Genomic DNA, 21,966 nt, shown 5'->3' on the forward strand with positions numbered 1-21,966 from the left:
AAGAAAACTGAAAAGGTTGTTATGTTTTTCCCGAGGTTGGGTTTTCCCAAGACAAATTTGTCTCTTTTGTGCTTAGCTGTCTCTTTATGATCTTACTGTCATTATTGCATTATTATTGAGATTTTCTATGTATAATTGCATAATGATATATGTGACATAAGTTAACTTGATTAAGAAATCATTGGAAAGTAATTATCATATTGTAAGATCAATTTATCTTAATGAAATTCAATGACTATTGGGGTCAAGTAGGGACACTCCCTTTGCTCAACTTTATTTGGGATCTGCATTGATGAGTTAGAGGAATACTTAAAGAGAACAAGCATATTGATGATGGTTTCGTTGTACATTGTTATCTCGTTGAAGCTTTATGAGACAATTATAGGTTAACTTTACATAGGTTAGGTACTTTTGGACTATTGGGTTTAAGCAGGGACACCCTCTTTGCTTCACTTTATTTAGGATCTATATTGATGAACTACAGGAATACCTAAGGGGAACAAACATATTGATGATGGTTTCTTGTTATATATTGTCTTGATTGCATTGCTTTTGCTTGTATTTGATGTTGTTTGTTTAACATCCTCTGTTAGGGGCCTACTAAGGCAAATCTATGTTGTTGCCCATTTCTGTGTATATTGACAATGGGTATCAAACCTCACCAAAATTAAGGTTATGATCTTTAGCACTTGTAAGAGTACTTTGTCATACTTCCACTTCTTCAAAGGGGTTGTTAGAAAATCATAAATGCAGAAATATTTTCTTACCTTGATAATTACTTGTGATTTTTTTGTATTCTTTTTATCTTCCTATGTGTCTTTTATCTTCTTATCATCAAGCAACTATCAAAACATAAATGCATGAAGATCAAAACAATAAGGACAGAGGATGTAGGCTCTTAGCTAAGGCAAAACCTCTCTTCTAGGGGAAAACCCAAAAATTCTCTTTTCTTCATTTAGAACCAAATCAAATGAGACAACCGAGACCCTTTGGCTAACAATAAGACCTCCTCCAATCTACCAAGTCACCCTCCCAACAAGGTCCTTTCAAGATGACAAAAGTCTGCTTCTAATCAACAAAAGTCAAACTTCTTAGAACTACTTCAATCACAGATTTTGGCCCTCCTGCATCAGAATTTCGACCGCTACTCCAAACGTACAATTTTTGGCCCTTTGTGCAACTCAAAATCTTCGCATGTGTGATCTAGAAATAAGAGAAAACTTCCTTCTTTCCTTCACTAGGGTTCCTCCTTCCTTCTCTAGGGTTTATCTTCCATTTCTAAGCGTTCTTCACTCCTTCACACCTCTTTTGATTGCAGATCAAACTTCCTTGGATAGATGCCACAATAGGTTGAAGTCATAGCTTATATATAGTGGTTATGTTAGGTCAAGTTCCCTTCATGAGGCTGACTTGGTGGAGGAGGCTCAAATTACATTTTTGACACAAAAATAAATGTCTTCTTTGATACAGTAAGCCCAAGAAGGGTCTAGAACGTAAGGATAATGAAAATGACTCATGACTCAACCCTAGGAGCACACAATGGGTGCTTAGACCTAGAAACATAATAAAATGAGCATGAAACCCATGCTTTATAAAAATAAATTTTCTTTGATCTTTACAATAATTTTTCTTTTCTTCTTTTTACAAATACAAATGAATTACATCATGTCATGCACTAGACAACAATTATGAAGACTGATACTAGTTACATTTTCAGCACTCCCTCTTAACTAGGGATGTATTCATAATTTTTCAACTGGTACAAGGATGACCTCAATTTGAAGTGTTCCAAGAAGAGTACAATAGCACATACAATGCTAGATACCATCAAGGCCAAAAAATGTCAAAGTATCAATTAACTGTCATCAAGGCTACTTGCCAAGACACTAACTCAATTGGGTCTAAAGTGTCACCAAGGAAACTTGCCACTATAGGTACCATCAGGCTACAACCCTGGTATCAATCCAACTGGATATAGATTGTGAAAATTGCAAACTGGAATCGTATTGCCGCAACTAGAAACTATTCTCCTAATTGTTAATTTAATTTAACAATTTATCTGTTGTTTGCAATGACAGATACTGAATAAATCACGCTGCAATCTACACAAATAAAACTGTGGAAGAATAAACGCTGGAAGAAATGCTAGCACACACATCTAAAAATAACACAATTATTTTTTGGACAAAAGTCCCTGGAAAAACCCAACTTGGGAAACCGACACAATAGATGAGGGTTTTAATATTATGCAGCAGCGAAAAATTCGAGTACAATCTGGATGCCTGAAACTAGCAATCCACAACAAGAAAATCTGGGCAAAATAATGAAGGGATTTTCCCTTCTCCCATAGGCAATCTCTGGCATGACTTGCCTTCAGAAAATTGGTCATCCAAACCCCAATGTGAGTCTCTTTTGTGCTGTCTGCCACACGTGTGGCTCGAAACTGCCTCTGATGAAGTTGTTCTGCCTCTAGTTGTCGAGGAGATCGTCTCTCTGGCCTTCTGGAATCTCTGTTTGGCCTCTGGAACTGAGAATGATTTTTCTCATCAGCGAATCGGTTTGCCTTGCTGAAGGTACTGCGCAGAGCCTCTGCGCTGCCTCTCTGGGATAACTTGGCCCTCTTGCTGCTGCCTCTTCCGGATTTGGAAATATTTCCTTTGGACTCACTGTCCCTGCCCCTCTCACATTGCTTCGATCTCTAGCTCTCTCTCTGGACACTGACTGTTGCTACTTTGGAAATCGATCTGCTTAGAAATTGAACTGTTGAAGTGTATTCTCCATCACCACATCGACCTCTTATAATCCTCTGTTGGAGCACCAACGACCAAGATAAAAACTTAATCAATGGCTAGGACCATCTTTGGATCGATTCGTGTGAGTTTCTAGATGATTCACGCCTTGACTTAATTAATACAGATTAATTAACCGTATTCCCTAAGTTTAGACTTACGAAATATTTAAAAACTGGTTAATAATCTAATTAAGTCATTTCTAGGCGGAATTTCTAGAAACAATTTCTGGGTTTTGGAGATTTCATGTATTCTAGCCTCTCCACCTAATTTTAAGGTTAGAACACATCCGATGCTACGAAAACTAACATAGATAACATTTAGGCCTCCATGCCAAGACACCAACCCTCACAGGGATGTAGGTATCATCAAGGTCAAGATATCAACACTTAAACATAGCTCCATATCATCAAGACCAAGATACCCTCCCATACCGGGATCTAGAGATCATTAAGGCCAAACTATAACAAATATCTCAATACCAACCAGGACAAGATGTGCTCCCAGGCACCATCATATGGGCACGCAACCTAGGGTACTGATCTCTCCCTCAAACAAATCAAAGTTATCACCAATCCAAGCACACTTATCAAATATTCAAACTTCTCAAGGAGAGATCAACACATCAACTACTTGTTCATCCATCAGAACATATTGTAGCTCCATGACCCCAACTAGTATCAAACTTCCAATATATTGGTTCTTACTATCAATATGCTAGCATAAAATCCAGGGTCCTCAACCATTCTGATGTTGCTTAATTCATCATAATATCCAAACAAATATTGACGAAAGCTTCCTTTTCCATCCTTTCAAGCAACACCAAACTCAACCTAAACACTTATCAAAACAACCGAGTCTTTTTTCACAAATTCATCAAACAAGAGTAACAATCAGTAGCACTTTAAGTATTCTCTGATCTCACCCTTTCTTCATGGTTTTCACTGTACGTCATGTCCTTCCTCTCAACTATGGAGGATATACTTTCCTTTATCCAAGTTCCTTCTCAACTAGGGGGATAAGTCCATCAATAACTTTATTCTTCCAACTACACAGACTCTTTTGTTTTTGCACCATCATATCATTAGAGAACTTCGACCTTCAGGAGTATCATTCTTTATCTTCATATGGAAACAAGGTCATCTTTCAATCAACAATGTAAACTTCAATGTCATCAGGGTTCTTGTAGCTCCCTCTTTCCATCATGCTCAACATCATTATAAGGTCATCATCAAATATGAGGCAAGTATACATATTTACAACCTTTTGAAAACTATGTACCTATAAATCTCATCAACAAGTACAACCAAGCACAAATGTATATGTACACGAGCATGGAGTTAACTTTATCAATCCAGGGTCATCATGACATCACAAAGAGAGCATCTATGGTTGTCAAAACTTTAAACAAGAAATTAAACCTTAGATATCCAACAATTAAACCATGTTAGGGTTTCAACCATAGTGGAAGCCCTTATACCTAGGGTTACACTTTCATGCCCTAAACTTTTACATCAACCTTTGCTAGGGTTTTGTCACAAACCCTAGATATTATCATCAAACCCTAAAAAATATAAGGTTTTTACCATAGTGAACAAATAGCAAAATATAGTTATTACAAAGGTTGATTTAATCTAGAGATAAATCACATTAACAATATAAGAATCTTTATGATTTTATAGCAAAACCCTAGAAATGAGAGAGTCATTAATATAAATCAAAATTTAAGGGCAAAATGACCATACCTTTTTATATGATGAAGACCTGCTACAAAACTTGTAATTTTATACATACCTTGAGTTGCTTTCTTTACAAACCTTGTACGACTTCCTATTGAAGGGCTCCCTCTGCAACAAGGTTTCTTTTCGGGTTCAAGTCTTCCTTTGAATCTAGCCATAATCCTTTTTATAAGCATTCTTTAGAATATACCTGCAAAGTTTCCTTCCAAGGAAAATACGAGCGAAAGGATTATAATCAAGCAAAAATAAAGCTAGATATATAGAGGAATTCAATAATAATATAAAGGAAATAAAGAACATGATACTTATATTTTGAGAGAAGTAGAAGCTGCCTCTTAACCTTGCATCAATCCAATCATTGTGAGGGATTTCTTCAACTTGTCTAAAACAACTCAAGAACTTTCTTATCAAAACATAATAGATCTATATAAACCCTATGAATCAAAAGAACGATTGAATCTAGAATAAAAAACTCTACAAGGCCTAAAATAATGGTCTATACTAAACAAAGGATATGCAAGGGATAATATCCTTAAAGACTTAATAGAATAAGTCTTTGACTTTCAAATCCTCAGTTTTGGTCTTCTTTGGAGGATTATCATCTGTGGCAATTGTAGCTTGGTCTCTTTCTCTCTTCTTGTTCTTAGGATTATCGGGGCATTGATTCTTATAATGTCCCATCTTGTGACAATGATAACACTCTATTTTAGAAAGGTCAATCTTCCCATGATTTTCCTTTGACCCTTTAAATTTTTTATTTCCTCCTTTCTTCTTGAAATGGGCAGAATAGGCATTTGAGGTGGTATTTTCTTCATCTTCTTGCTTACTTCCTATCAAGGAAAAACAATCTTTTTCTTGAGTACGTGCAGACCACATCTCCTCAAAGGAGGGAGAATTTTTCCAATTACATTCTTGCTACAAAAGCATTCCAAGACTTTCTTCTTTCTCCTTGAATCCTTTCTTGAACCCTTAGAGAGCAAATGATCTTCAAGCTGCCTTTTTCCTTTCTTCACCTTAGCTCTGATACCATGTTAGAAAATCATAAAGGCAGAAAGATTTCCTTATCTTGATAATTACTTGTGATTTCTTTGTATTCTTATTATCTTCTTTTCTGTTTTTTTAATCTTCTTATCATCAAGCAACTATCAAAACATAAATGCATGAAGATCAAAACAATAAAGACACAAGATGTAGGCTCTCAGCCAAGGAAAAACCCTTCTTCTAGGGGAAAACCCAAAAATTCTCTTCTCTTCCTTTAGAACCAAATCAAATGAGACAACCAAGACCCTTTGACCAACAATAAGACCTCCTCCAATCCACCAAGTTAGCTTCCCAACAAAGTCCTTTCAAGATGACAAAAGTTTGCTTCTAATCAACAAAAGTCAAACTTCTTAAAATTGCTCCAATCACAGATTTCGTCCATCATGCATCAAAATTTCGGCCTTTACTGCAGACCTGTGATTTTCGACTCTTCTTGCAACTCAAAATCTTCGCACGTGTGATCTAGAAACAAGAGAAAACTTCCTTCTTTCCCTTCCTAGGTTTCTGCCTTCCTTTTATAGGGTTTATCTTCTGTTTCCAAGCCTTATTCACTCCTTTGCACCTCTTTGATTGCAAATCGAACTTCCTTGGATAGATGCCACAATAGGTCGAAGTCATAGCTTATATATAATGGTTCTGTGAGGTTGAGTGCCCTTCACGAGGCCGACTTGGCAGTTCTTGAGGTCAACTTGGTGGAGGAGCCTCAAATTACATTTTTGACACAAAAATAAATTTCTTCTTTGATACAATAAACCCAATAAAGATATAGAACGTAAAGATAATGACAATGGCTCATTACTCAACCCTAGGAGCACACAGTTGGTGCTTAGACCTAGAAACATAATAAAATGAGCATGAAACCCATGCTTTATAAAAACATTTTTTGTTTGATCTTTACAATAATTTTTCTTTTCTTCTTTTTACAAATACAAATGAATTACATCATGCCATGAGCTAGACGAAAATTATGAAGACCGATACTAGTTACATTTTCAATAGGGGTAAGGTGGAGATCACTGTATCATATACTTAGTGTTGTCGCACAGATTGTCACGATAACGCTCAGACTGGGGGTTGTCACCCTGATCCCCGATCTCTCCGTTTAAGCCTGTCTCCCGCGGCTAAGGGGGGTAGACCCTATGGGATAATGAATGACCAACTGGGGACTAGTTGGGTTGGGAGACATGAGAGGCAATAAGCACTTAATTGATTTTATTAAGTTAACAGACCAGTGCCTTATGAAATAAATGATTAAACGATTATTTATCAAATGCTGCAGAAATATAAACTCATGTAAAACAATCATTTATCATCAAATAACCCGGGCGATGTAAGATTTTCAACAAATGCACAACGCCTTTAAATGATCCAACAATTAAACTTCAAGAAAAATTAAATGTTTTAAATGATCATAAAATTTAAATGCTGACTAGCTACCACTTTCATATAGCCAACTTGTAAATAAACATTTTAAGTGCGTTTAGCTATAGAAAAATGGACCACAAAAAATGAATTTTCAATTTTTTTTTATTAAGCTTTTTCAAAATATTTTTTAATTTTTTAAATATTTTTTATTTTTTTATTTTTTTGTTTTGTTTGCAGGTGTTGGAGTAGCGTGGAAGGAATCCGCAGGAAGTAATGCTGAAGAGAAATGCAGAAATGGAGTCGAGGAGACAAGGATTTGATTTGCAGCAGAGTGAGAGGAGCTTTAAATATTTTTCAGAAATCTTGACAAAATTTTTTAACTCGTTCTCCTTCAGATTTCTTGAAACCCTCATAAAAAAATTTAGATCTGAAAATGAATGATTTTAAAACCCTTGGAATGCAAGATTGCTGGTTGATATTTTTGGAAAGCAATTTTAAATGAAACCCCAGCAAACAGATAGCATAAAAAAAATTTTGAAACCTTTTGTCAAAATGAAATCCCAGGCAGCAAACAGATAACCTGGAAAAACCCTCGAATTTCTTCAAAGAAAACCTGCAAATTCTCCAGTAAATTTTAAATTGCCCTGCATTCAGATTTTTTTTTTTTTAGATCCTGTTGCTGCAGATTTGCCTGCTGAAAACCCCACAAAAATTTTCCAGACCTGTAACCTGCAATGGCAAAACAAAATACCCAGAAACAATATGTGCAAGGAAAAAATAAAACCCTTCAAACCAGCTACGAATTTACAGTATTTACAGATCTAAGGCTCTTTAGCAGCCAGATTTGTCAATAATCTACAGTTATATTTTCAGAATTTCAATTTTAATGTGAGGTGCTTCAGAAGACCCTGCATGCATTCATAAAAAATTTCAGATGATAAGCCCGGGATTGAAACTGGCTGGGCTCTTTCAGAAAACACAATCCGGGAGTTGGCTGGTTCAGCCGAGAACTTCCCCTAACGCCCGGTAAACTCAAAACTAAGATTTCCTGCACAGCTTAAAATCAACCATTAACATAGAGGGAGAAAACAATAGTGAAACCCAGATCAAATGGAGATACCTGCCATTATATTTCAGAATCTAAACTATCATTCAAACCCCAGAGATCAGACAAGATACCTGTGCCTGAATCAATCTCCATCAAGCTAAAATCAATAGTTGAAAATAAAATTATGCAGCAAAATAAATCATTTTACAGCATTTTCAGAAGAGTAACACCAGCAAGATTTTTAACCTCAAAGTCTTTCTTTATTGCACAAAAAATGACTACAAGAGAGCTTTCTTTAGCACCAGAATTTCAGATCTAAACTTATCTCAAATGACCCCTAGTACCCTATTTAAAGGAAAAATTCCCAACGGCTAGTTCGAGTGATCCATGTCAAAATGATCTCGATCGTCGATGAGGATCAAGACATCTCTTAATCTCATCCGTCGAATTTTTTAATGCATTAAAAATTGAAATTTTGCATTTATTTACTCAAAAATATTATTATTTTATTATTTTTAGGTTTTTACTTTATTTTATTATTATTTTAAATTATTATTTATTTATTATTATTATTATTATTATTAATTTTTTATTATTTTATATATATATTCCTTTTTATTGTTTTTTATCTTTTCAATTTTTTTTTTAATTTTTAATTTTTAATTTATTTTTAAATGGATCCTCGAACTTAGCCTTTGGAAAAATCACCTAGGACCTAGGACTTAGGACTCATGAGGGGATTAAAACATTTTCTAACCCTCAAGACACTTGACATCATGACTTTTACAATTTTACATGTTAAGGGGGAAAACCCATTTGACATAGACCTTCATAAACCACCTAGTTCTGCGACACAACTATAATCTAGCATATTAACACACTAGGATTCCCCTAAGATTCTAATGACAAAATTCATTCCGGCTTTGGGGTTAGGCTGAAGGAAAACTCTGCCGATTATGGATCGGTGAGACAAAAAACCTTCCGGAACGTAGATTATCACTAGAAAATTAGGTCCACTTAGGCAATTTACATACATGACTCAACTCTGCTAAGTTTATTTACAATTACACTTGCAGACTGAGTTTACAACATAAATTGATCAAGTCGACGATGATTGTCGAATGGCACGGACACGTCAATCAAGCGCTATCCCTTTTGCGAAGAAAAGGGAGTGTACTGCTATGGGTAGTTGACACGTAGTGGTCAACATCTGGCTCCACTTGAGGACACGTTGCTGCATTGCAGGAATGTGAGAATCCAGAATCTACATCCACACAATACACAATAAAACATAAGTAGCGTCCATCCAAAAATCGTCATATACATTAAGCACATGAAAGATAAAAGCTCTTCATTTATTAACTATCTAGTAACATGAAAAGTAAATCTAATCCTAAAACAGAAATAAAATGCTGAAATGACAAGGAGTAGGGATAGAAATACAATACAAGGGATGCCCCATGGCATCAGATGTGTTCAATATAGTGTATACTGAACATTTGCCTACTTTCAGGCAAATCTGTCGACTGCTTGTCGGATGTGCCATGTCCAATTCTGCATATGGTAGGACTTTTTCCTATCTGAAAATCAAGCTGCTCGCAGCCGTCTGATGCATCAAATCTTCTTCTCATTTTCTTTCTCTTGCGCTTTTTCTTTGTGGCAGGCTGTATTACTGATGACGTGGAACTTTCTGTTTCAAAGCTCTTAGATGAAGTATGTAAGATATGTGTGACATGTCTTTCTTTATCTTGCATTTGATCTTTTATCATTTTTAATTTTATCTGGATCACCTTCAATTAACCACCTTTCAATCGAACCAATGACCTCCTCATAATAAGATGGAGCTTGTTGCGGCAAATGAGAAGGTTCCTGATCTATTGATGTTTCCTGGTTTCTTTCATCCTTAATCTGTTGTTGAAATTTATGTACCTATATTGTAATGGCATTTATCTGGCTAGAGTGTTCAACTTTCATAGCACTGATTTCCCTGGCATGATCTTCTTCCATGGTCAATAACCTTTTCTGAAGACATATCTGATTAGCTTCCATATCTTTTATTACTTTGTTGTCTTTTTCCTTTATGGTCATCAAGCAATGCTGCATAGAGTTTATCTCTTCCTTATGATTTGCTTGCATGGTAGCTAACTGATTATTATGATCGAATGTCATGATAGTCATTTCTTCATCCATAGTTAATAACTTGTTTTGCATAGAATTAATTTCCCTATCATGATTAGCTTTCATGGTCGCCATATTTTCCTCTAAGCTTGACAACTTGCTTTGCATAAAACAAATTTTTGTGTCATGATTAATCTTCATGGCCTCAATTTCCTTAGTATGCTGATTTTGCATGATCTCCATCTCCCTATTACGTTTTTCTAGGTGGGTGCATAAAGTTCTCACATCATTGGTGTAATTAGTTTGATTAATCTCCATATTTTTTTACCAACAACATTAGTTTTTGTATAATTTGCTTTTGATCTTCCTTTTCGTTGTCATTTGTCCCTGCTTTTCCACTATCATGGATATGATCTGCAATATTACAGGTGGATGGCAGATTCTGATATGAAGCATCGTCTTGGAATCTTTCACCGACAGCCGGACCTTTTATAAGATTACTTTCATTCTGTTGCACAATTTTAGGGGCACAAAGCGAGCTATCTGTATAACCATATCTATCTTTAAAAGCATTGACAATGTCTTGTAAAAAAGTGAAAGAATGTTCAGGAAAACTATTAAACCAATTCAAAGCATCACCCTCTAAAGAAAGGACAAAAAGACGCATTTTGACATCTTCATGATTATACTGAGGAGATCTACAATACATGATCATTATACGAGTAAACCAGCCTAGATGCTTTTTAACAGCGATTGAATCACCACCTGAAAGCACAGGTAATTTAGAAATGGCCACCTTTGTAATATCATGGCGAACATTAAAATGACATGGTTTAAACGAATAATTCATGATGAATAATAAGGGATCAAATGGATGATAGAAAGAGATATCTGCTCAAGAAAATTAATAAATGAAAGAAGTGGAGTCGCCACTTGAAGAATGAATCTGATTCTAAGATCCAAAAAGCAACCAACAAACAGATATGAGAGAGGATTCTTGCCTGGGAAAAATAAAAGAAATGGAGTCGCCACCCAAACAAGAAATGAACTGAAGAGAAGTTGCTGATATGTGATGAAAAGATCCAAATGATGCCAAAAACTGTTGAATTTGCCAGCTCAAATGAGAGATGAAAGAATGATGAGAAATGAGAAGATGAATGATGAATGTCGTATGAAATGCCAAGGACAGAAAAACTCTATCCCCGGCAATGGCGGCAAAAAATGTTGGCGTTGCCGGCGCAAATGAATGATAAAAAGATGAACGATGAATGATGAAAAGTCGTTAAAACACCGAGAATAAAGTGTCCCTGGCAACGACGCCAAAAAATGTTGGCGTTGCCGGCTCAAACGAATGATAGAAAGATGAATGATGAATGATAAAAAGTCGTTGAAACACCGAGAATAAAGTATCCCTGGCAACGGCGCCAAAAAATGTTGTCGCACAGATTGTCAGGACAACGCTTAGACTGGGGGCTGTCACCCTGATCCCCGATCTCTCCGTTTAAGCCTGTCTCCTGCGGCTAAGGGGGGTAGAGCCTATGGGATAATGAATAACCAACTGGGGACCAGTTGGGTTGGGAGACACGAGAGGCAACAAGCACTTAATTGATTTTATTAAGTTAACAGACCAATGCCTTATGAAATAAATGATTAAACGATTATTTATCAAATGCTGCAGAAATATAAACTCATGTAAAACAATCATTTATCATCAAATAACCTGAGCGATGTAAGATTTTCAACAAATGCACAACGCCTTTAAATGATCCAGCAATTAAACTTGAAGAAAAATTAAATGCTTCAAATGATCATAAAATTTAAATGCTGACCAGCGACCACTTTCATATAGCCAATTTGTAAATAAACATTTTAAGTGCGTTTAGCTATAGAAAAATGGACCACAAAAAATGAATTTTCAATTTTTTTTTATTAAGCTTTTTCAAAATATTTTTTAATTTTTTAAATATTTTTTATTTTTTTATTATTTTGTTTTGTTTGCAGGTGCTGGAGCAGCGTGGAAGGAATCCGCAGGAAGTAATGCTGAAGAGAAATGCAGAAATGGAGCTGTGAGGAGACAGGGATTTGATTTGCAGCAGAGTGAGAGGAGCTTTAAATATTTTCCAGAAATCTTGACAAAAATTTTTAACTCGCTCTCCTTCAGATTTCTTGAAACCCTCATAAAAAAATTTAGATCTGAAAATGAATGATTTTAAAACCCTTGGAATGCAAGATTGCTGGTTGATATTTTTGGAAAGCAATTTTAAATGAAACCCCAGCAAACAGATAGCATAAAAAAATTTATGAAAACTTTTGTCAAAATGAAATCCCAGGCAGCAAAAAGATAACCTGGAAAAACCCTCGAATTTCTTCAAAGAAAACCTGTAAATTCTCCAGTAAATTTTAAATTGCCCTGCATTCAGATTTTTTTTTTTTAGATCCTGTTGTTGCAGATTTGCCTGCTGAAAACCCCACAAAAATTTTCCGGACCTGTAACTTGCAATGGCAAAACAAAATACCTAGAAACAATATGTGCAAGGAAAAAATAAAACCCTTCAAACCAGCTACGAATTTACAGTATTTACAGATCTAAGGCTCTTTAGCAGCCAGATTTGTCAATAATCTACAGTTATATTTTCAGAATTTCAATTTTAATGTGAGGTGCTTCAGAAGACCCTGCATGCATTCATAAAAAATTTCAGATGATAAGCCCGGGATTGAAATTGGTTGGGCTCTTTCAGAAAACACAATCCGGGAGTTGGCTGGTTCAGCCGAGAACTTCCCCTAACTCCCGGTAAACTCAAAATTAAGATTTCTTGCACAGCTTAAAATCAACCATTAACATAGAGGGAGAAAACAATAGTGAAACCTAGATCAAATGGAGATACCTGCCATTATATTTCAGAATCTAAACTATCATTCAAACCCCAGAGATCAGACAAGATACCTGTGCCTGAATCAATCTCCATCAAGCTAAAATCAATAGTTGAAAATAAAATTATGTAGAAAAATAAATCATCTTACAACATTTTCAGAAGAGTAACACCAGCAAGATTTTTAACCCCAAAGTCTTTCTTTATTGCACAAAAAATGACTACAAGAGAGCTTTCTTTAGCACCAGACTTTTAGATCTAAACTTATCTCAAATGACCCCTAGCACCCTATTTAAAGGAAAAATTCCCAACGGCTAGTTCGAGTGATCCATGTCAAAATTATCTTGACCGTCGATGAGGATCAAGACATCTCTTAATCTCATCCGTCGAATTTTTTAATGCATTAAAAATTGAAATTTTGCATTTATTTACTCAAAAATATTATTATTTTATTATTTTTAGGTTTTTACTTTATTTTATTATTTTTTTAAATTTTTATTTATTATTATTATTATTATTTTTTTTTTTAATTTTTTATTATTTTATATATATATTCCTTTTTATTGTTTTTTATCTTTTCAATTTTTTTAATTTTAATTTTTAATTTATTTTTAAATGGATCCTCGAACTTAGCGTTTGGAAAAATCACCTAGGACCTAGGACTTAGGACTCATGAGGGGATTAAAACATTTTCTAACCCTCAAGACACTTTACATCATGACTTTTACAATTTTACATCTTAAGGGGGAAAACCCATTTGACATAGACCCTCATAAACCACCCAGTTCTGTGACACAACTATAATCTAGCAGATTAACACACTAGGATTTCCCTAAGATTCTAATGACAAAATTCATTCCGGCTTTGGGGTTAGGCTGAAGGAAAACTCTGCCGATCATGGATTGGTGAGACAAAAAACCTTCCGGAACGTAGATCATCATTAGAAAATTAGGTCCACCTAGGCAATTTACATACATGACTCAACTCTGCTAAGATTATTTACAATTTACACATGCAGACTGGGTTTACAACATAAATTGATCAAGTCGACGATGACTGTCGAATGGCACGGACACGTCAATCAAGCGCTATCTCTTTTGCGAAGAAAAGGGGGTGTACTGCTATGGGTAGTTGACACGTAGTGGTCAACACTTGGGATGTATGCATCTCTTTTCGTGCTTTAGCCCTATTGTTCCATTGTGCAATTTTAAGTATTCCTTTGATGTTGCATATAGTTGACACAATTATCAAATCATTTGTATTATATGGCTATGAAGTTTGGGGACCTAGTTTATTAATAATTGATTGGACGCTATTAGATAGAGTCCAATCTATCATTTTCTAGCACATGATCTATTTACGAAAAAATTGTTCCTTGGGTTATGTCCAAGCTAAGTTTGGCAACTATCCCTTGTGTGTGGAGAGTATTTTCATGCTTCTTTATTCTTAGTATAAGCACCTTGCAAAACTCAATGACATGAAGGGAGAGATACTTCTACTTGGCCCTTTGTTCTTTGGAGGAACTTTGCTTGATGGACCTCCACATAGGTAGTGTTGGTTCTTAGAGCTTTCCTCCCTCCTTCAATCTCTTTAAATCTTCATTGAGCACCTTCCTTCCTTTAGGTATTCTTTGGGTGCTCATAGCCAACTTTTCCCTCCAAAAGGAGGAGATTGATAAGGAAGGAAGAGATGACATTTGTTGACAACTTATCAAATTACTTTGATTTTCCCTCCACTACCTGTTGGCCTCTATGTCACAAGGTTCGTCGAACCTCAACCTTGAGGTTTGAATTTTAACGAACCTTGAAGAATTTTTGGGGTTTGGTGAACCTCCTCAAACCTCTAACATGATGAGTTAGGGGAATACTTAAGAAGAAAAAACATAATGGTGATGGTTTCCTTTCACAATGTATCTCTATTTAGTATTTGTGAGACAATTATAGATCAACTTTACATAGCTTAGATACTTTTGGAGTTCATTAGTTGTACTATTGGGGTCAAGTATGTATGGCGCCCCTGCTTGACTTTGTTGGGGATCTACATTGATGAGCTAAAGGAATACTTAAGGAGAACAAACATATTGATGATGATTTGCTTTTGCATTGTTTCTCTATTGAGGCTTTATGAGAAAATTATTGGTCAATTTTGCATAGCTCAAGTACTTTTGGACTTCAGTAGTTTTACTATTGGGGTCAAGTAGGGACACTCCCTTTGGTCACCTTTATTTGGGATATGCATTGATGAGTTAGAGGAATACTTAAAGAGAACAAACATATTGATGATGGTTGCCTTTTACATTATTATTTTGTTCAAGCTTTATGAAAAAGTTATAGGCTAACTTTGCATAGCTTAGGTACATTTGGACTTCATTAGTTGTACTACTGGGTTTAAGGCTTTAAGTAGGCACACCTTCTTTGTTTGAATTTATTTAGGATCTATATTGATGAGTTAGAGGAATAGCTAAGGGGAACAAACATATTGATGATGGTTTCTTTTTACATATTGTCTTGATTGCATTGCTTTTTCTTGTAGTTGATGTTGTTTGTTTACCATCCTCTCTTAGGGGCCTACAAAGGCAAATCTATTTCATTGCCCATTTCTGTGTACGTAAACAACAAACAACAAACCTTAGCAAAATTAAGGTTATGATCTTTAACACTTGTAAGAATACTTCGTCATACTTCCACTTCTTCTTCAAAGGGGGTAAGGTGGAGATCACTATATCATATACTTACTTGGGATCCAATTCACAGGTCCTAGAATTAGCTTGAGGATTACTTCTTGATCTCTACTCAATAAGATGTATGCATCTCTTTCCATGCTTTAGCCCTACTGTTCCATTGTGCAATCATATGTATTCCCTCGATGTTGCATATAGGTGACACAATTATCAAATCATTTGTATTAAATGGCTGTGATGTTTGGGGACCTAGTTTGTTAATAATTGACTGGACACAATTAGAGAGAGTCCAATCTATCATTTTCTAGCATATGATCTATTTACAAATGAATTGTTCCTTGGGTTATGTCCAAGCTATGTTTGGTGACCATCCCTTGTGTGCATTGAGAGCATTTTCATGCTTCTTGTTTCTTCTTAGCATATGCACCTTGGAGAACTCAATGACATGAAGGGAGAGATACTTGTACTTGGCCCTTTGATCTTTGGAAGAACTTTCCTTGATGGATCTCCACATTGGCAATGTTGGTTCTTAGAGGTTTCCTCCCTCCTTCAATCCCTTTAAATCTTCATTGAGCACCTTCCTTCCTTTAGGTATTCTTTGGGTACTCCTAGCCAACTTTTCCCTCCAAAAGGAGATTGATTGGGCAGTTAAAGATGACATTTATTGATAACTTATCAATTTACTTTGATTTTCCCTCTGTTAAAAAATGTAACTAGGTTTGGTCTTCATAATGCCTAATATAATCATGATTTTATGTATTTGATGAAAGGAGAAAAATAAATTTTATTATTATTGCTTTGAAGCATGGGTTTCATGCTCAAGGTCATTTTATTTATAAGTCAAGCATCCATTGAGTGCTTCTAGGGCTTTGTCATAAAGTCTAGGAGTTAATTGAGTCATTGTCATACATGTAAGGCTCCTTTGGGCATGTTATATCATTTATGTAAAGTTAAAGATGTCATATATACCCTTCAAGACCATGTCATCATGCAAAGAAGAAGTCGACCTACAACTTGTGACAAGTCAGCGTCATGGACGACAATTCGACCTCCTAGAAGCCTATATATAAGAAGGAACTTTATCTCATTTGGAGTCACTCTGTGTTAAAAAATGGCTAGCTCGGAACCGACTCGGCCGAGTTGGTCCGAGCCAGGTCTCAAAACAACAACTTGACCAAGGATTCGGTTCGGCTGGCTGGGTTAATACCGAGCTGGCCGAGTTGTCTAACAACTCGGTCGGCTCGGTATTAACCCAGCCGGCTCGGCCAAGCCCGCTCTAACTCGATCGAGTTAGTGATAGCGGCCCAATGAAACCGGAAGCAACATTTTAAAAAAAAAATCTTTTTGTTGGGGAATCCAAACCAGTTTTAACATTGCCTATTTAGTCTTTGGGGTCCATTTCCCGCTCTCAAACCCTATTTAACCCACTCAACCCCTCTCATTCTCTCACAACCATCTTATGCATTTGAGTGAGAATTTCAGTGAGAGTTTGTGGGGAGTTGTTGAGTTTCTTTTTGGAGCAACAGTGAGGAGTCTTGGGCAAGCATTGTAGCTGGAGTGAGGAGCTTCTTGGGCAGCCATTTGGAGCAGCATTGAGGAGTTGGTTTCTTGGAGCAAGCTTGAGGAGGCAGTTTGTGCCTGGAGGTATTTTTTTCACTTGTAAAAATCTGTTTTTGCTTATTAAATTTTATGTGCAAATCTAGAAATCCTAAAGAGTGTTTTTTGTGAAAGAAATGAACATTGAATCAATGTTTTTTTGTTTGTTTTCATTTTCAGATTGTTTGCTTTCATTTCCAAGTAAAAAAATGGCACCTAGAGTGAAAGATGCTGCTTGGGCATATGTTGAAATGGTTGAAAGGCAAATGCATTGCAAATTTTGCCATAGGAAAATTAAGGAAGGTCCTGGGGGCATTAATAGGCTGAAACAACACTTGGCAGGGATTAGAGGCCAAATTAATCCATGTACCTCACCAGAAATTGGGGAGAATAGGAAGGATTTATTCGCCAGCTTTGAGAAGTTTAAAGAAGATAAGGCTAGGCAAAAAGAGTTAGACACTGAAATTGGGAGAAAGAGGAATATACAAAAGATGTTGACTACCAACCCCCATTTTCATTTTGAGGGTTCATCCTCTATCCCTTGTACTGATGCATCCAACCCCTTCTGATATTTTCCTCCCTCTTTTGAGTCAATTCAAGAAAAGGGAAAGGGCAAAATGAAAAAGGGTGATATGAATATCAAGATTCAAAAGTTATTTCACTCCCTCCTCTCCATCAGATGCACATGGTCCTCAACCTAGTTGAAGTCATTTGTAGCCCAATTTAGATGACCATTGGAAGAAAGAATTCAGGGAGACTGCTTGTGATTACATAGCTAGATGGTGGTATGATGTTGATATCCCCTTCAATGCTCCTCGTTCACCATATTATGAGCCTATGTTTGATGCCATACATGTTGTTAGAAAAGGCTTCAAAGGCCCTACTATGCATGAGCTAAGGGGGTATCGTTTGCATAAAGAAATTGCCTCCATTAATGATTATTTGAAAGATTTCAAGGACTCATGGGCAAGAACAGGATGTACCATCATGTCAGATGGATGGACTGATCAAAGAAACCGTACCATCATAAAACTTTCTTATCTTTTGCCCACAGGGAACCATGTTTCTAAAATTAGTTGATGCATCTGATAAGGTAAAAGATGGACAATTGTTGTTTCAGCTATTGGATGAGGTTGTTGGGGAGGTGGGGGTGGCTAATACTGTTCAAGTCATCACAGATAATGCCTCTAACTATGTTCTTGCTGGTAAACTGTTAGAGGAAAAGCACATAACCATCTTTTGGACCCCATGTGCTGCACATTGCATAGACCTCATGCTTGAGGATATTGGCAAATTAGATTGGGTCAAAAATACTGTAGATCATGGCAAAAGCATAACAAAATTTATCTACAATCATTCATGGATTTTGAGCCTGATGAGGAAACACATAGGGGGTAGGGATATTATTAGGCCTGCCATCACTAGATTTGCTACTCATTTTTTGACATTGCAATCTATGCTTTCACAACATAGAAACTTGCAAAAGATTTTTTCCAGTGAAGAATGGAATCAAAGCCAGTGGTCTCACAAACTGGAAGGCAAAGAATTGAAAAAGAAAGTTAATGAAGAAATATTTTGGAGAAAGGCAGCAAAGATTGTGAAGCTTGCTGAGCCACTGGTTAAGGTGTTGCGGTTGGTGGATGGGGAAGATTGGCTATGGGCTTCATTTATGAGGCTATGGATCAAGCACAGGAGCAATTAAAGAGGGCATACAAGGATAAAGTGGCTAAGTATGGGCCCATCTGGGCAAACATTGATGAAAGATGGAACAATCAACCCCATCGCCCTATACATGCAACTGTGTATTATTTGAACCCACGGTATCATTATAAAGCTAAGGAGACAGGAGCTTTGATGGGGGAGGTTAAAGATGGATTGATTGATTGCATTGATCGCATGATCCCATTGGAGTGTGATCATCGTGTAGATACACCGACAAGCCATAACCGACAAGCAGTGGGAAGAACCTAGCAAAGATTGCAAGGGAAGCAAATGAGCCAGGTAAACAAAGATTTCAATTTTCAAATTCTTAATACTTATTTTGTTAAATCGTTTATAATTTGAAGGTTGGATATAATTTGTAATTTTGTTAACTCATTACACTCCTATGTTTTTTGCAGCACAATGGTGGGATGCTTTTGGTAGCCATTGTCCTGAATTGCAAAGGTTTGCAATTCGTATTTTGAGTCAAACTTGCAATGCTATTGCGTGTGAGCACAATTGGTCTATCTTTGAGAGGATTCACACAAAGAAGAGAAACCGTTTGGATAAAAAATGGTTAAATGATCTAGTCTATGTCCAATACAAACTCTGGCTCAGACGCAACCAATTGCTGAACAAAAGATTGATTTTGATCCCATTATGTTGGAAGACATTGATCCAACATCAGATTGGGTAGTGGAGAGTCATCCAACAGAGTTTGATTCTGATGAGGATCTTGATTTGGATTTACAGGTGGAGGCATCACTCGTACATAAAGTTCAGTTGAATGCGGATCCTGATCCACTTGTACCAGTGTCATGGCCAACCCCAAGTCCTCCAATTGCAGGTGCTTCTTCTGTGGAGCCACGACAGAAGCGTGTATCTCGTCTATCTCAACTTGCAGCTGCTGCATAGCCTGCTAGTGCTACCACTTCTACAGTTGCAGTTGGAGATGATGATGATGATGAGGAGCCATGGGGCCCCCTGTTTGACTTTGATGATGATCCAGAGATTGATCCACGTGATCTCGGCTCCTTTGGCAGTAGCCAGTAGTACTGGACCATTGGTCACAATTTGCTTTTGTTGTAGAGGCCATTTCTAGCCTCCTTGGTTATGTGTTTTTGTTTTGATATCTATATCATGATCATCTATGTATTGGACAGTGCATTGGGTGCCATTTTGATATAATGGATATATTCATGAGCCTACTTTGATCATATGTTGTCTTCTATCTATATTCTAATGATGTGTGTTTGGAAACATGAATGAAAATCTTTAAAATTATGTTTAAAAAAAATAATATTTAATGTTTTTTTACAACGACAGAGTCATTGAAATTGAGTTGGCCGAGTCGATACTGAGTCGGAGTCGGAGGCGGAGTCGACCTCGGCTGAGTCGGAAATTTAAAACATTGATTTGGACACAAGCAAGTTCGATCTCCTCAAGCAAGAAGTTGCAAGACAAAAGAAAAGGACAAAAAACAAGGAAAAGAAACGAGAAGCAAGATCGAAGTTTTGGACCTCTCTCTCTCTCGTGTTAGGGTTTCTAAAGTAGCTGCTAGACCAAATTACAAAAGTTATTGGGGAAGTTGAAGCTGTTGGAAGTTGCTTGGTCGAAGTTGCTAGAACTTGTTGGGTCGAAGTTGCTAGGTCAAAGATGTTGGGATCGAATTTGCTAGAAAAGTTGTTGGGGTCAAAGTTGCTAGACGATCGAAGTTTGTTGCTGTAAGTTGTGTAATGAAAGCTCATCAAGTAGGAAGGAAGGTTGACTTTATCTTAGAGGGGTCTTTCTCAAGGGTCATAGGTCGTGGAATTCATCATTTGAAGTTCTAAAAGAAGAGGAGTTCTTGTGGGTTTTCATATGAAGAGGAGAGGTTTTGGCCCTGGCTTATAGCCTATATCTTGTGTCCTCTTGTCTCATTGTTCTTCAATGTTTGGTAGTTGTTTGATGATAGAAGGCACAATAATAATCAAGTGAAATAAGAAGCTAATCAAGTTAAGTCAAAATACATGACAAGCAATTATTAAAGTTAGAGAAATCATCCAATTTAGTTGCCCCTAGATTTCTCAACACCCTCGACTACCTCTTCTCCTTTATGTCACAAGGTTTGTCGAACTTCAAGCTTGAGGTTCGAATTTTGGTGAACCTTAAAGAATTTTTGAAGTTCGACAAAGCTCCTTGAACATCATAGCCATTGACCAAGTCCATATATCGAAACTCAACCTCATGTCAAAAGTCAAGCTTTTGTAATCTATCCTTGCAGTTTCCATGTCCATGATAGAAATTTTTATGTTTATTGATGTTGATATCTTACTATTTTATCCTATATTTCATTTTATAAGGTTTATATATATATATATATATATATATACATGAACCTAATGGCGAACCTCAAAAAAATTTGAACTTGAACCCCATCACATTAAGGCATCCCACATCACATTAAGGCACCCATAGAATGATGTAAACATTTTCGGAGCAACCAAATAGCTAATAGACTTGGGATACAATAGCATACAATATCGTCATTGTCTTCAAATAATATTGTTATCTATTCTTGGCATGTATATGCAAGGGAGAGGGGAAAGGGTATTCACAAAGCATTAGTTGGCCATTATGAGTTCTATTAATTAATTAATTTTTTTAACAGTCTGAAACCAAATTATGAGTGGTGACTGAATAGTTTAACATTGCAATTGGATTTGTCTGATGTATTGCACAATTTAACCATCTATTGGATTTTTATGCACATTCTTAATATCAATGCAGGAAAAAGCTGTCGCTACAAGTTGCAAAACGATCCCATGAATGCATGAAAGAGCTGCTAGTATAAGTTGTAAAATTACTGTTGATTCTCTAGATGTTAGGATGACATTTTCTTGGCTTTTCAAGCATACTTGTGTAAAAACGCTTCCATGTTTTAACATTGTTCATTTGTCTCAGGCTGGTAGTTGTCTGTGATGTTATGGATTTATTTTCTCAGAACCTTTATTCTTTGTCTCTAATAAAACATGAGAAG

The 21,966-nt window shown here is 36.3% G+C and overlaps 1 protein-coding gene across 3 annotated transcripts in view; it reads left to right on the forward strand.

The window, feature by feature from the left end:
• Window positions 1-21,966, forward strand: part of LOC149170617 (translation elongation factor Ts (EF-Ts)) — a 177,530-nt gene that overhangs the window by 73,174 nt on the left and 82,390 nt on the right. The window contains exon 8 of one of the 3 annotated variants that reach the window (XR_016259000.1): window positions 7,172-7,265. The exons of the other annotated variants lie outside the window; for them this stretch is intronic. The gene's annotated coding sequence lies outside the window, so the exon portion shown is untranslated. The remainder of the gene's footprint in view (window positions 1-7,171; window positions 7,266-21,966) is intronic. 3 annotated transcript variants of the gene reach the window in all.

The sequence above is a fragment of the Pinus tabuliformis genome, chromosome 4_2 (assembly GCF_031772625.1).
Source record: "Pinus tabuliformis cultivar Carrire ecotype Pingquan chromosome 4_2, CPIR1, whole genome shotgun sequence".
NCBI classification, from domain to species: domain Eukaryota; kingdom Viridiplantae; phylum Streptophyta; class Pinopsida; order Pinales; family Pinaceae; genus Pinus; species Pinus tabuliformis.